This window comes from Rhinopithecus roxellana, chromosome 19, assembly GCF_007565055.1.
Source record: "Rhinopithecus roxellana isolate Shanxi Qingling chromosome 19, ASM756505v1, whole genome shotgun sequence".
Classification (NCBI taxonomy): domain Eukaryota; kingdom Metazoa; phylum Chordata; class Mammalia; order Primates; family Cercopithecidae; genus Rhinopithecus; species Rhinopithecus roxellana.
The window spans coordinates 35,372,912-35,388,377 of record NC_044567.1 but is presented as its reverse complement, the minus strand read 5'-3'; the positions used below and the strand labels follow the sequence as shown (position 1 = coordinate 35,388,377).

The following is a 15,466-nucleotide window of genomic DNA, read 5'->3' as shown; positions in this document are numbered from 1 at the left end:
TCCCACTGCTCACTGCACAGAAAGCCAATTACTGAGACAACAAGTATTGCCAACTGGAGAAGACTTTAATCACCTGCAACAGCCAAGGAGAATGAGAGATCAGCCTCAAATCTGTCTCTCCAACAAACTAAAATCGGAGGGAAACTAAAATGGCAGGGAAGATGGGAAAACAGGAACTAGGGAGGAATAATGAAGCAATCAGAATGGATGAGGGGCCTGGCATCTCATTATCTGGATGCAGTGATTTGATGAGTTTTAGTCCCTTGCTTGATGGTTGGTTTCTTGAGGAGGAACTAAAATGAGACAAATGGAAATTTCACATTTCAACAACAGGAGGGTCAATTTCTCTGTTTATTCAAAAAAAAGTCATAAATATTAGTTCTATAAGGAAATTGGGCCTGTTTCAGAAACAGGGTCTCAGAGAGATGAACAGACTTGTCCCAAATCATACCTAGGTTCTGCCCTAACAGAGACAAGAGCTGAAGGATTTGACTCCCATCCAGGGCTCTTTCCCCACATGACTCTGCCTCTCTCCTTCATCTAATGCTGGGACACCCAGAAAAGTACAGGGAGGTGAACCTGCAATATCCTGCAGTGGCATCCTCCCCGCTATTCTGTGAAACCAGAATCTTCCTGGTCCACATGTTCTCTCCGAAAATGCTGAGACATTCCCCTTTCTATTTCCAAAAAGAACAGGGATCAAAGCAGCCCTTCCCTATCTCCCTGATGCGTTTTGGCTGTGTGCCCACCTAAATCTCATCTTGATTTGTACTTCCATAATTCCTAACTGCTGTGGGAGCAACCCAGTGGGAGATCATTTGAAGCACAGGGACGGATTCCCCCATGCTGTTATTGTGGTAGTGGATAAGTCTCACGAGATCTGATTATTTTATCAGGGGTTTCCGCCTTTACATCTCCTCATTTTCTCCTGCCACCACCATGTAAGACGTGCCTTTTGCCTCCCACCATGATTCTGAGGCCTCCCCAGTCATGTGGAACTGTAATTCCAATTAAATCTCTTTTTTCTTCCCAGTCTCAGGTATGTCTGTCTTTATCAGCAGGGTGAAAACGGACTAATACACTCCCCACTCCCAAGCACTCTCAGCATACAGCACCTAGTGGAGGGCAGAACAGTTACAAAGATAAAAGTGACTTCCCCTCGTAAAATTCCATTTTCCCTAAGTTAGGGAGGCAGCTTGCTTATCCCATCCCTGAGTACTTTACCCTTTACCCACTGACTCAGCTCCTGGCTGCAAAGGGATCCCACCAGACACATCATTAGGTACATCTGGCCACCACTAAAGTACTGGAGAGTCCTAACCTCTTGGAGGACTATTATTTCTGCCATCTGGAAAATTCAACCCACCCTCTCCTACTTTGCAGAGCCCACTTCACAGAGATCCCAAAGCCCTTTCATGCGTGCTATTCCACTTCCTCAAACAACAATCTCGAGAGGTAAACATCCACCTTTTAATTTTGCAGACAGACAGACAGGGACAGTTCGAAACAGAGAAGGTAGAGATAGGAAGTCAAGTGATGGAGGACTTCCACAGGCCCAGACTCTGCAGGCCAAATACTCTACTCAGGTTCCCTCAAAGCTCTGGCCACCTCGAGTGCTGTGCTAGAAGCTTGGAACCTTCCCAGTTTCCATGGAGAGAAGGATGGGAGGCCTGGATCCCCATTATTCTTGGAGCCTCACACTATGCAAATGAGACCTCCCAGAGCACATTGACATCTGTTGGCACATTTAGTGCCCTTGGCAAGGAAGGCATCTAACATGCAATGAGGGCTGAATTCTTTTTGGATGATGATTTTCTCTACGTCAAGGTGATTTTCTCAGCGGAAGGCTATGAGCTTTCCCCAGGAAAGCAGACATGGCAGGTGGACAAAGATTACCTGGAAATAGGATTTAAAGATTCTGATGTGTCTTTTTCACAGATTTCAGAAATTCCTAGAGTTGAAAGGGGTCTTAGTTATTCCTTTGACAAACTTTAGGTGCATCATGCAAGGGTACTAAGGGGACATGGGATATGTCCCTCAGAACCAATTCATGCCACCACCACCAAGATACGCCTCTGAGCAAATTCTAATGCAGTGGCAGTGGTGTGGAAGGAGACAGGCAGTACGCATCTCTGCTGCTTGCAGGCTGATTCCAATCTACTGAATGAAATACAATTAACACTTTGAACTTTCTGGAGTCCAGATCCAAAGACCTTGAGTGCTCCTTGCAACTTTAAGGATATATAATATATTCTTAATGTGTATATGATTATAGTGCCCTTAGATACTGCCTATCCTTGTTACGGCGCCATCACACTCCTCAGCCTCCCATTCTCCAGAAGCCAGCTCACTGTCTTTGGCTTCTAAGCAGCAAGTCATTAAGTCAAAGATCCAAAAGGAAGAGTTGTTGCCCAGAATCTTTAAAGTGTTTTTTGACAAAGCAAAGGATGGGATCAGGAGTTAGGCGGCATCAAGAAATAAAACACAGTGCTTTTTTTTTTCTTTTTTTCTTTTTTTCTTTTTTTTGCTTTGTACTTGAAAGCAAGACTCCCAACTATGAGTTCCAGCATCAGGGCAGAACGCATGAGACCTGTTCTCTAAGTGCTGTTGCTTTCCATCAGGAGTCTGCACCCTGTGGTCTGATCACCTGGGAACTTGCTAGAAAGGCAATTTCTGGGGTCCCACCCCACTCCTATTGAATCAGCAATGTTGGGGGTGGGACCCAGCAATCTGCATTTTTTTTTAAATGGAGTCTCCCTCTGTCACCCAGACTGGAGTGCAGTGGCGTGATCTCAGCTCACTGCAACCTCCGCCTCCCAGGTTCAAGTGATTCTCCTGTCTCAGCCTCCCGAGTAGCTGGGATCACAGGCACCCACTACCGTGCCCAGCTAATTTTTGTATTTTTAGTCGAGACAAAGTTTCACCATGTTGGCCAGGCTGGTCTTGAACTCCTGACGTCGTGATCCACCCATGCTGGCCTCCCAAAGTGCTGGGATTACAGGCATGAGCCACTGCACCCGGCCACAGTCTGCATTTTAACAAGCATTGGGGTACTCATTCAGTTTGAGAAACCCATTTTTCAGCCTTGCCTTTCCCCTTCCTGAGTTATAGGCCCTTTGAGAACCTGACTCAGGCTAGCAGCTCTCTCCAAGAAAAATGCACAAGCAAACACTTTTGCACACAATTTCGAGGGGGCTCAAAGACCACCATGAAGCCCATTCAGAAAAAAGCCCTAAGGCTCTGGAGACCCTGGCTGAGAAGGCCCACTCTCACGATGGAATCATATATCCTTAAAGTTGCAAGGAGCACTCGAAGTCTCTGGATCTGGACTCCAGACAGGTCAAGATGTTAATCATATTTCATTCAATCGGTTGGAATCAGCCTGCAAGTTCACACCAGCAAAGCAGGTGTTCAAGCCTGTCACTGTCATCACCCCCCCAACCAAGTCCTGAACAACCGTCTCAACATCACCCCCATCCGCCCCCAACTTCAATTTCACTGATTTCCGGAAGAGAAAGGCTCAAAACTGCCATCAGGGTGGCACTCTAAACGTTTCATAACAATTTTCTTTTTTTTTTTTTTTTTTGTAAATCAAAAGCCAAATTTAAGAAGGGAGCAAGGAAGGAAGTTGGTTCCGGCTGCTGTTACAGAAAAACAGAGTGAAGCAACTCACATCCACCACTAGGTGGCGGACACTGACGCAAAGGCGCCATTAAAGGGCCCAAACTTGCCTTCATGCCTAAGCTTTTTGGCCCATAAAGTGTTAGTAAATATTTTCAGAAAATTTCACATAAAATCTAGTTTTCAGCCTCCATTGCAAAACACTCCCGATATCTGATACCGTCTGAGCCTGCATTTTACAGAGCCACCACTGCCTGGCCCAAGACAGAGCACCGCCCCCCCCCATGGAGCACGGAGACTTGGCTTGCTCTGATCCTCTGGATCACCCATATTACCTTCCTGGCCCCTGCAGGCAGTAAACTTTGCCACTCTAATAGGCCAAAGCCACCTAAGACATCCGCAGGTGAGGGATATGGGTGGTTTGTAGTCAAAGATTGACTCAGAGCAGCAAAGTGAAAAGCGAGAGCTGCCTGCATTTTTCTGCTCTAACATTTCCCCCTTGACTCTTGTCTCTTTGCCCCTTCCCTCCTTGGTTTTATGGTATGCATCCTTGTTTCATCTTTCACGCCCAAGACTGGGTGAGGTACCTCTTCCACGTGCCCCACAGCACACGATTGCTTCCCTAGCATAGCGTTTACCACGTGCCCAGTTTTTTCACTGTCTCTCTTATTGGTTTGTAAATTCTGTGAGGGCAGAAACCAAGACGATCTTGTCCACTATTGAAATGTTTAGCCCAGTAACCTGGCTCTTCAAAGGAATTCAACAAGCAAGAAAGGAAGGAGGAAGGAGTGGAGGGGAGAAGGGAGGAAAGGAGCGGGGGAGGAACAGAAGGAAGGAAAGAGGGAAGGGAAGGGAAGGGAGGAAGACATTACCAATCGAGCATAGCATTCTTGCTCTTGAGCCTGGACCCTGAGACCTTCTCAAAACAATACTCCAAGCAGCTACCTCGGCCCGAGTTGGCACAGGAGATGCAAAATACTTTCTGCCTGATAGCTTGGGAGGAAGCTGTTTGGGAAGGGATTCCAGTAAGGAAATGACTGCCCTGCTTAAACCTTGGACCGGAATGTGTCAGGGGAGATGGGCAAATCCCTGTTGTTCTGGCAGGAACCAAACCCAACAGAAAAGAGAAAGGAAGGAGAGGCAGCTATTCAGCAAACAGAACATAGGCTGTCACGAAAAGGCTTGATTAACTTCAGGCTATAGGTCACCGGGGTACAGTTGACTGAGGGATTTTACGGATGTATCTAAGTAATGTATCTCAGAGAAGCTTTCTGAGAACAAAGGCCCATGCTGGTAGGAACCCTTCCCGCTCCTGGGCAACTCAACTGCAAACCAGATGGAGAGGTGGATTGGGACACTTTTCAGAAATCTTAGCCCGTGGAGGAAAAACATGAGTGTACACTGCCCCCTAGTGTTCACTGCTGGTAACATGATGAGGCTCGGGAAATCATAAAAACCATAAATGTCTAATGAACAGATGCAAGAGAAGATAAAAACCACAATGATTTTATTTTAGCTTTTTTCAGTTAACTGAAACACACATTCACATGCTTATATATAAAGCATTGAGAAAAAGCCATAGCCAAGGAGGAGAGTCAAATCTCTAAAGATTCCAAACCAGATACTGCTGGCCAAGAACGAATGGATGAATTGGGAATTCAATTCAGGCCCCTTGGATCCCATCCAGATGTTCAGGCAGCTGGTCACACCAAGTCCCTTCCAGTCAATTACTTTTCTTGATGTTTCTAATCAACAGCATTATATATGTGATGCTATAAACTTTTATATTTAATATTAGCTCATAACTCAGGATCCCAAACCAGATGTTTTGGGTGAGAAAGAAATTGATGACTTATCAGGAGATTGAACCCAGGCCACTGGCTGCTCTCCAGGCATTCTACCAGCTGAGCTGCAAAGCAGGGTGGTTGCTACCAGCTCCCTTTAGTTATGAGGAGAGAGAGAGGGGGTGGGTAGAATATGAACATAAAGCCGCATTCCAGAAAAGCTTCCATGAATTCTTTTTCTCTTATAAAGCAGGAGCCTGTAGCATTGTCTTGAGTCAGTAATGGTCAGGTATATTCAAAGCTTTGAGCTCATCTCCCTTCCTTTATGACATTATGGAGGTGCAGGGAAGCAGGGACAGAAGGGAAAAGAAAGTAAAATATATGGCCAGGAAAGGAGATATGCTGAAATGATCGACTGTCACCAACGAGGTGGGGTAATGTCTTAAAAAATATTAACCAATTTTTTTCTTCCCAGAAAAGTCCTCCTGTGCCCTTCCCTCACCAAACAGCTAGGCCCACTCTCGGGAGGGACTAGGCAGAAGAGAGAGCTGAGAACAAAGAAGTCTTCCAGGATTTGGTTTCAAAAGCCTAAGCCCCTGAGGAAATGAAGAGGACAAAAAGTTTGAGTGAAAGCTAAGGAAGGAGAAGAGAAACTCCTGCTCATTATCTCTCTTGAAAAACATCTCCCAACTTGTGGAGCAGGGCTGGGAGAGATCGGTGGGTCCCAGAGACATGGGCCTGGTGTCCAGCCAACTTCCTGGGTTAGAGGCCTGAGGAGGTAGCTGACCCCAGGCAGGGCAAAGCTGTGCACTGTGTCTGCCAGATGGGACCACAGTAATTCCAAACAAGATAAGCCATGAAAAGCACCTAGCAGGATGCCGAGTACACAGTAAGTGCTCAGTAATTTGTAACTGTTACTGCTTTCATGAGGGCACTCAGTTTTCCGGTGCTTTTAAAATCACCAAAGCCAAGTTCACCACGGCGGGTGGAGGTACGCTTCCTCAGCCAGGGACAGCCAGCATCCACCAGGATTGCTCTTTCTACCCCTACCCCTCCTTGCGACATCAAACGAGACCACTTTTAACTCAGTTTCTTAGAAGTAACCAATGTCAACCAATAGTGTGATGGTTCATTCTGTCAACTTGGCTAGGTCGTGGTAGCCAGGTATTTGGTTAAACATTACTCTAGATGTTTCTGTGAGAGATCTGTTAGGTGACATTAACATTTAAATCAGTGGACATTGGGTAAAGCTGAGGACTCACTGCAGTGTGGGTGGGCCTCATCCAATCAGCTGAAGGCTTTCAAGAAAAGACTGACCTTCCCAAAGGAAAAAGGAATGTTGACAGCAGGCTGTCCTCAGCCTTGAATAGCAACTCTTCACTGAGTCTCCAGCCTGCCGGCCTACCCTGCAGATTTTGAACTTGTCTATCTCTACAATCACTGTAACCAATTCCTTAAAATATTTATTAAAAGATTTCTATGTATCTGGCTGGGCACGGTGGCTCACGCCTGTAATCCCAGCACTTTGAGAAGCTGAAGCGGGTGGATCACCTGAGATCAGGAGTTTGAGACCAGCCTGGCCAACATGGTGAAACCCCTAAAAATACAAAAATTAGCCGGGCGTGGTGGTACATGCCTGTAATCCCAGCTACTTGGGAGGCTGAGGCAGGAGAATAGCTGGAACCCAGGAGTCGGAGGTTGCAGTGAGCCAAGATCGCGCCGCTGCACTCCAGCCTGGGCAACAAAGCAAGGCTCCGTCTCAAAAAATAACAAACAAACAAACAAATAAATAATAAAAGATTTATATTTATATTTATATTTATCTATCATCTATGGTTCTAGGTATATTTAAATCTATCATCTATTTACCTCTATCTGGTAGATGATACCTAAATCTATCATCTATTTAGTCTATGTATCTATCGTTTCATCTTCACATCCTATCTGTTTCTCTGGAGAACCCTGACTAACAGCAGAAGGATTCCACAAAAATGTCATAGAATCCACACAAATACGTCTTTCCTCATGGCCCTATCACTACACTGCTAGACTGAAAGGTGAATACTGGATGTGTAGTGGTGAAGTATTGCCAAGGTAACTATCTCTTTAGGATGCAATGTCTTCATCTAGATAGCTGGGAGATGAGATTACACAAAGAATGGCAAATAGATTTCATTTACATGCCATCTTCAGTCCATGAGTAGTGGTTTCCAGAAACACTGTGTTGATTTGTTCCGTCTATGGCAAAAATTAGAAATAAATAAATGGGCTGGGTGCAGTGGATCACGTCTGTAATCCCAACACATTGGGAGCCCAAGGCGGGCAGATCACCTGAGGTCAGGAATTCAAGACCAGCCTGGCCAACATGGCGAAACCCTATCTCTACTAAAACTACAAAAATTAGTCAGGCATAGTGGGGGCTGCCTGCTGTCCCAGCTGCTTGGGAGGCTGAGGCAGGAGAATGGCTTGAACCTGGAAGATGGAGGGGGCAGTGAGCCAAGATCACGCCACCGGACTCCAGTCTGGGCAACAGAGCGAGACTCCATCTCAAGAAAAATAAAATAAGAAAAAATAACACTATGTTGAGAAGGATGCTGAGGTGCTGGGTGAAGTGGGGAGGGGCGTGGGGAAGGAAGGGTGCCATGACCGGTAGCTAAGCATGCAGAGTGGGGGTGATTTGCCCACCTGTGTTCATATGAAATCTGACGTCTCAGCAGCACTTGCCAAAATTTTCACTCTGCTTAAATGCTTTCATTTCTTCTTGTTGAGACTCCACGTGCTACTGGTTTTCCAGTGACTCACTGGCAGCTCCTCCTTGGCCTCCTTTTCCTGGCTCCAACTCCTCTGCTTAAGTTTCAATATTGGGAATGTCACAGTCTCCAGGCTGGGCCTGGGACATGTCTTCTTCACTATATGAGATGACTCTCCCTAGGGGGTCTCAGCTAGCCCCATGGCTTTATACAACATCCGAATGTCAGTGAACCACAGTTTTATGTCCCGAATCCTCAATTCTCCTAGAACTCCAGAGTCAGGGGTAGAACAGAGCATGTGCTGGGTCTACGTACAATTGGCAATCCAAATATGACACGTGGAAGACAGAACGCTTGCTTTTTACCCAAAATCTGCTCCTCATCTGTCTTTTACTCTCCCCACAAAAGGCAACTTCATCAGCCCACTTGGCCAGGTCAAAACCTTGGAGCTCTCCTTGATTCCTGACTATTGTTTTCCCCTGACTATATCCGTCGTCCATCAGCAGGCTCTGAGGGTTCCGTGTGAAACCAGGTCCTGATCTGCGCACTTCTCTTCATCTCTGCCATTCCTACCTCCGTCCAGGTTACAAGCCGGCCCCTACAGGCCCACTGTGCCCCTGTGTCCTCCCTGCCTCCTCTCCACACAGCAGCAAGAGCCAGCCTCTGAAGATGAAAACCTAATCATTCCATTGTCTGCTCATATACCCTCTGGAGGCTTCCTGTTCCCTTAGAATGAGATACAAACTCCTTGTCCTTTGCCCCTATTGAAGCCACAGTCTAGAAAGACATATAACAAGTAAATGATGACAACTTGGTGTATTAACTGCCAGAAAAAGAAATGGGAAAGCATTCTGAACCTGGGGAAACTGAGAGAGATTGAGAGAGGGAGGGGGAGAGAGAGAGAGAGAAGAAAAGAGGGAGAAAGAGGAGAGGGAGAAAGAAAAAAGGGACGCGAGGGAGCAAGGGAAAGAGAAAGTGGGGGAAAGAGAGAAAAGGGCCGGGCATGGTGGATCACATCCTAATCCCAGCATTTTGGGAGGCCGAGGTTGGCAGATCACTTGAGCCAAGGAGTTTGAAACCAGCCTGGCCAACATGGAGAAATCTCATCTCTACTAAAAATACAAAAATTAGCTGGGCGTGGTGGCACAAGACTGTAGTCCCAGCTACTTGGGAGGCTGAGGTGGGAGGATGGCTTGAACTTGGGAGGAGGAGGTTGTAGTGAGTTGAGATCTCGCCACTGCACTCCAACCTGGGCAACAGAGCGAGACCCTGTCAAAAAAAAAAGAAAGGAAGGAAGGAAGGAAGAAAGAAAAGGAAGGAAGAAAGGAAGGAAGGAAGGAAGGGAGGGAGGGAGGGAGGGAGGGAAAGAAAGAGAAGGAGAAAATGGGAGAAAGGGATGGGGAGACAGAAAAGGGGAGGGAGAGTAAGGAAAAAAGAAAGGAGAGGGAGAGAAAGAGAAAGGAAAAAAGGAAGGGAGGAAGAGAACGGGAAGGAGAGAAGGAAGAGAGGGAGCAAGGGAGGGAGAGAGAGAAGGAAAGAAAGAACAAGAAGGAGAGAAAGGGAGGGGAAGAGAGAAGAAAGAGGAAGAATGAGGGAGAAAGAAGAGAGGCGGAGGAAGGAAGGAAGACGGAGAGAGGAGAGAGGGAGGGAATGAGGTGGAGGGAGAGAGGGGGCTGGAAAGAGAGGGAGAGGATGGGGGAAAGGAGAAGGATGGAGAGATGCCTATTCCTTACCTCTACTACCTCCTTTCATCCTCATGGCAATCCTGGAGGGCAAGGTGCAGAGTGGCTAAGACATTTGCCCAAGGTTACCTGGCTGCTCTGGGTCAGGTTCAGCACCCCAAAGTCCATGAACCCCTGACTGCACCACATTGTCTCCACAGAAACCAGCCGCACCACCCTCACCCTCCTCCCTGGACAGCTCCTGACACCCCGGGTTGTTACTGTCTCTGCACGGGACACCTTGACACACCTGGGCTCACCTCCAGGGATACCTCCAGGGAGCTTGGGATCCTGCACTGGCATTTCCCAAATGCGAGTAACATAAAGAACCCAATTAAATGAAAGACACACACATACACACACTTACACACATACACACGCTCACACACACAGAGAAACATACATACACACATACACACACATAAATACACACATACATGCAATCACACACACATACACGCACAACCCACACATACACACATACATACACACACATACACACCTACATTCACACACACACACATACAGAGAAACATACATACACACATACACACATATATACACACGTACACGCAATCACACACACATACATGCACAACCCACACATACACACATACACACACATATATACACACGTACATGCAATCACACACACATACACGCACAACCCACACATACACACATACACACACATACACACCTACATTCACACACACACACAGACACACAACACATACAGACACACACACAGCCCACACACATACACACACCACACACACATACACACATACATACACACACAACACATACACACAGGCACACACACACACGTTGAGGCCCCTGAGAACGCATCTCTGAGCTCCAGTTTGAGTGAAGAATTAAACAGTAAACTCTGGTCCTTTGGGGATCATGTGGCACCATTAGCGCCATAAACAGGAATGCAAACGTGGACACTGACTCGAGGGGCATTCCTAGTTATGTAAGGGTCTCCCTCAGCCCTGCAGTGATTGTGTGCATGATTTTACAAGACCTTCAGTGGAAAGTGCTAAACTGAAGAATTCTAGAATTCTCAGATCCCTGAGAATAAATCAAACTCGCAGGGATCTGAGATCCCGCCTCCTGGCTCAGCCTTCCCCAGGACCGGCGCTTCTGCGCCCTCTAGTGACCACGGGCGCGCATTGCACTCCTCCAGGACCCGATTCTGCGCCCAGTCCTCTGCGCCCGGTCCTCTGACCCGGGAGAACTGGAGGCAGGACCGCAGGACTGCAGGACTGCAGGATGAAAGGATAAAAGGAAACCTCCAACGTCCTTCATGTTGTGATTTTCGCCGATTGCCAGCCTCCTCGCCAACCCTCCTTCATCCTACTTCATCCTGAATGTATCCTACAGTAATAGCAACTGTTTGAGGCGAAATAGTGGCTTGGGAGGAATGTGAACTCAGCAACTAAGCAGCCGGGGTGTGCATGCTAACTGCATAGTTTTGTAATCTTGTGCAAGTTAAGCCCTTTCAGCCTCAGTTTCTCATCTGTGCAATGAGAATAGTAATAGGCTACACCTCACAAGAGCGCTGGGAGGAGCAGGTGATCTGGACACGTGTGTGGAAAGTGCGCTTATGATGACGTTGAACCCTCAGTGAACTGCTGTGTATCCTATCGCTTCTTGGCACACTCCTACCTTTCCTGTCTCCATGCTGCCAGCTCTGGATAGAATAGCCTTCCTCATCTTGCCATCCTGGAAATCTCTCAATTTTTTCTAAATCCTAATCGTGCCATATGTTCTGTGAGAAGCCTTCTCTGACACCATTCCTTTTTTTTTTTTTTTTTGACGGATTCTTGCTCTGTCGCCCAGGCTGTCGCCCAGACTGGAGAGTGCAGTGGCATGATCCCGGCTCACTGCAACCTCCGCCTCCCGAGTTCAAGCAATTCTCCTGCCTCAGCCTCCCCAGTAGCTGGGATTACAGGTGCCCACCACCATGCCTGATTAATTTTTGTATTTTTAGTAGAGACGGGGTTTCACCATGTTGGCCAGGTTGGTCAAAACTCACCTGTTGAAGCTGTAACCCCCGGTACCTCACGATGCGACATTTGGAGATAGGGCCTTTAAGGAGGTGATTAATTAAATGAGGCTGTTAGGGTAGATCCTAATCCAAGCTCACAGGTGTCCCTATAAGAAGAGGAGATTAGGACACATGAGACACACCAGGGCATGTGAGCACAAAGGAAAGACCACATTAAGATACCGCAAGAAGAAGGCCATTTGCAAAGAGAGAGGCCTCAGGAGAGAGAGACCAGCCCTGCCCACACCTTGATCTTGGACTTTCAACCTCCAGAACTGAGAAAATTGATGTCTTGGGGAAGCCACTCAGTCTGTCGTATTTGGGGATGGCAGCCTGGGGTGACTCAGGCTGGGCAGATGCTCCATGCCCTCAGTAAACACTAACTGAGCTCCACGAATTCCTGGGCACCTGCTTGGCCCTGAGGCTCAAAAGGTGACAAAGCTTGGGTGGCATTAATTACGACAGAGCTGCAGCCTCTCCAAGCCTGAGCCAGGCTGAGTTACTTTCCTTTCTTCTTTCTTTCTGGTTTCTGGTGTAGAGTCATGCATCACTTAATGGCAAGGATACATTCTGGGAAATGCCTTGTTAGGGAATGTTGTCATTGTGCAAACATCACAGAGGGCACAAATGCAAACCTACATGGTGCAGCCTACTGCACACCTGTGCTGTATGGTACAACCTATTGCGCCTAGGCTACAAACCAGTGCTGCATGTGACTGTACTAAATACCGCAGGCAATTGTAATACAATGGTAAGTATTTCTGTATCTAAATCTATCTAAACATGGAAAAGATACAGTGAAAATGTGGTATAAAAAATTAGCACCTAAGCCGGGCATGGTGGCTCACGCCTGTAATCCCAGCACTTTGGGAGGCTGAGATGGGTGGATCTCCCGATGATGGGAGTTCGAGGCTAGCCTGACCAACACAGAGAAAGCCCATCTCTACTAAAATTACAAAAAAAAATCAGCCAGGTGTGGTGGTGCATGACTGTAATCCCAGCTACTCGGGAGGCTGAGGCAGGAGAATTGCTTGAACCCAGGAGGCAGAGGTTGTGGTGAGCCGAGATTGGACCACTGCACTCCAGCCTGGGCAACAAGAGTGAAACTCTGTCTCAAAAAAAAAAAAAAAAAGATTAGCACCTGAATAAGGCACTTACCGTGAGTGGAACTTGCAGGATTGTAAGTTGCCTGGTGTGCATCAGTGAGTGGTGAGTGAATGTGAACGTCTAGGACACTGCTGTACATGACTGCAGACTTTTTTTTTGAGACTGAGTCTCGCTCTATTGCCCAGGCTGAAGTGCAGTGGCATGATCTTGGCTCACTGCAACCTCCACCTCCCGGGTTCAAGTGATTCTCCTGCCTCAGCCTCCCGAGCAGCTGGGGTTACAGGGGCCCCCCACCACGCCTGGCTAGTTTTTGTATTTTTAGCAGAGATGGGGTTTCGTCGTGTTGGCCAGGCTGGTCTCAAACTCCTGACCTCAAGTGATCCACCCGCCTGGGCCTCCCAAAGTGCTGGGATTACAGGTGTGAGCCATTGTACCCAGTCCAAAGTAACTTTTGTTTCTAAAACCAATTCTCCCTCTGATGCATTGTGGCCATCAAGTTTGGAGCTGTTGGGTTTCTAGGACTCTAAACCGGAAACACCTCAGACCCAATGAAGACAAAAGCATCCCTGTCCTGATTCTGTTATAACATTCTCTTGTGTGCCCTGGGGCCCCATCCTAGTGCCCAAGACACCAACTTCCTGAGCTTTCTGAGAGCAAGACCCTGGTGGTCTTTCTGTACACCAAGGTCTTAGTACAGTATCTAGAACCCTAGAACAGCATCTAGAAACTCGTGTGTGTGTATGAGTGTATTGAATGAATCAATGAATGAACGTCTGTGTGGAGAAGGCCAGAGGGTATTTCAGACTGAGTCCCAAAGTATGTGTCCCTTGGTCAGATCACCAGATCTTGAGGATCCCAGTAACTGCCCCAGCTTTGTAGGCACAAAAGTCTGATGTATGAATACACCCAAGAGATGGCCATAGATGAGTGGACTAGCTTATGGCAACCACACTTACAAGCATGTACGGCAGAAAGTCAAGTTATGAATTATACCTTTGTAACTACAGGCATATGAAAATGTACTGCTCCCCGCATTCATTGGCCAGATGATTCTGCCTGGCAGCCATCTCTTCATAGAACCCCCTAGAATAATCGGAGGGCTCCAGGAAAGCCTGGACTTTTCCATTTCAAGGGCCCTTTTGCAATTTGACTTTGATACTTCTCCCCTCAAGAGGTAGAATAGAATTTTCCTCCCTTTGAATCTAGGTGGCTGCTGTGTGTGTCTTGCATCGACTTCTGGGCCTAATTCTTCAGAAGCACCGTAATTTCACTTCCTCCTCCTGGAGGCTGACCACCATTCAAAGAAGCTCAGTCTGACTGCTGAATGTAGACCATCTACATGGATGAAGAGGCAATGGGAAATGAACCAAAGCACCCCCAGCAGAGCCATTACCCAGGACCCACACCTGTGAGTGGGGCCATGTTAAAGGTTCCACTCCCATTGAGCCACCCAGCAGCCACTGCAAGGAGCAGAGAACTGCGAGCAACAAAAGGACTGAAAGTTATTTCAAGCCACAAGCTGCCCATATACAAAATGAATAACAAAAAGAGACTCAAAGCAAGAGGAAGCGGCTGGATTATATTAATTGTTGATATCACTGACTTCTGAAAGTCTGTCGCCTCGATTTCCACTTTCTCTGCTGTCCTGATGGTCAGGCTGCCTCTACTCCAGCAAGTGCAGAGACACTTTTCTGTTTCAGACTCTCTGAACTGTCCTTTTGGAGTTACCAGTCAAACCAATTGCCTTCAGAAAACACATTCATTGTTGTCTTGATTGAATTTTAGGCCCTGCTTAGTTGTAAATTGAAAACCTCATTTAAGCTACTGGCTTGTTTCTAATTTCCTGGTATTTATCGTCTGCCACAAGCCAGACTCTGTCCTATGAGCTAATGACACAGCAGAGAACCAGATAGACAAATCGCAGGCTCATGAAATTTACATTCCAGTATAACCTCAGATTGAAGAAGTACTAGCTATTGTCTTCATATACCAGGAATAAAAATATGACCCAGAGTGTAAGCACAGAAAGGTACACTGGGCCCTAGAAACAACCTGAATAACATCCAGCCCTCAGAATTTTATATAAGTAGATGACCAAAAGTGATTCCTCCTATAATTCTGAGATAAGTAGTTTGAGATTATCCAACAGATAGACATGAACATACGGCACCAATAAAATAGAGGAACCAATGTTTTGTGTGTGTGTGAAATTTGATATATTTTTAAAAAGGATCAAAGCACTCATCGCAGGAAAATCAGTATTTTATTGCACTACACTTTTTAAAAGCAGTTTTAATATTTTTTTTTTTTTTTTTTTTTTTTTTTTGTAGAGAGCATCTCACTCTGTCAGCCAGGCTGGAGTAAAGTGGTATGATCACAGCTCACTGCAGCTTCAAACCCCTGGGTTCATGTGATCCTCCTGTCTCA

General features: G+C 46.8%; 1 long non-coding RNA gene across 1 annotated transcript in view; it reads right to left on the bottom strand.

Annotated features, from left to right (window-relative positions):
* LOC115894725 overlaps positions 1-15,466 on the bottom strand; it is a 98,319-nt gene that overhangs the window by 80,991 nt on the left and 1,862 nt on the right. The window contains exon 2 of the long non-coding RNA XR_004054868.1: positions 11,921-12,039. This is a non-coding gene — a long non-coding RNA (uncharacterized LOC115894725). The remainder of the gene's footprint in view (positions 1-11,920; positions 12,040-15,466) is intronic.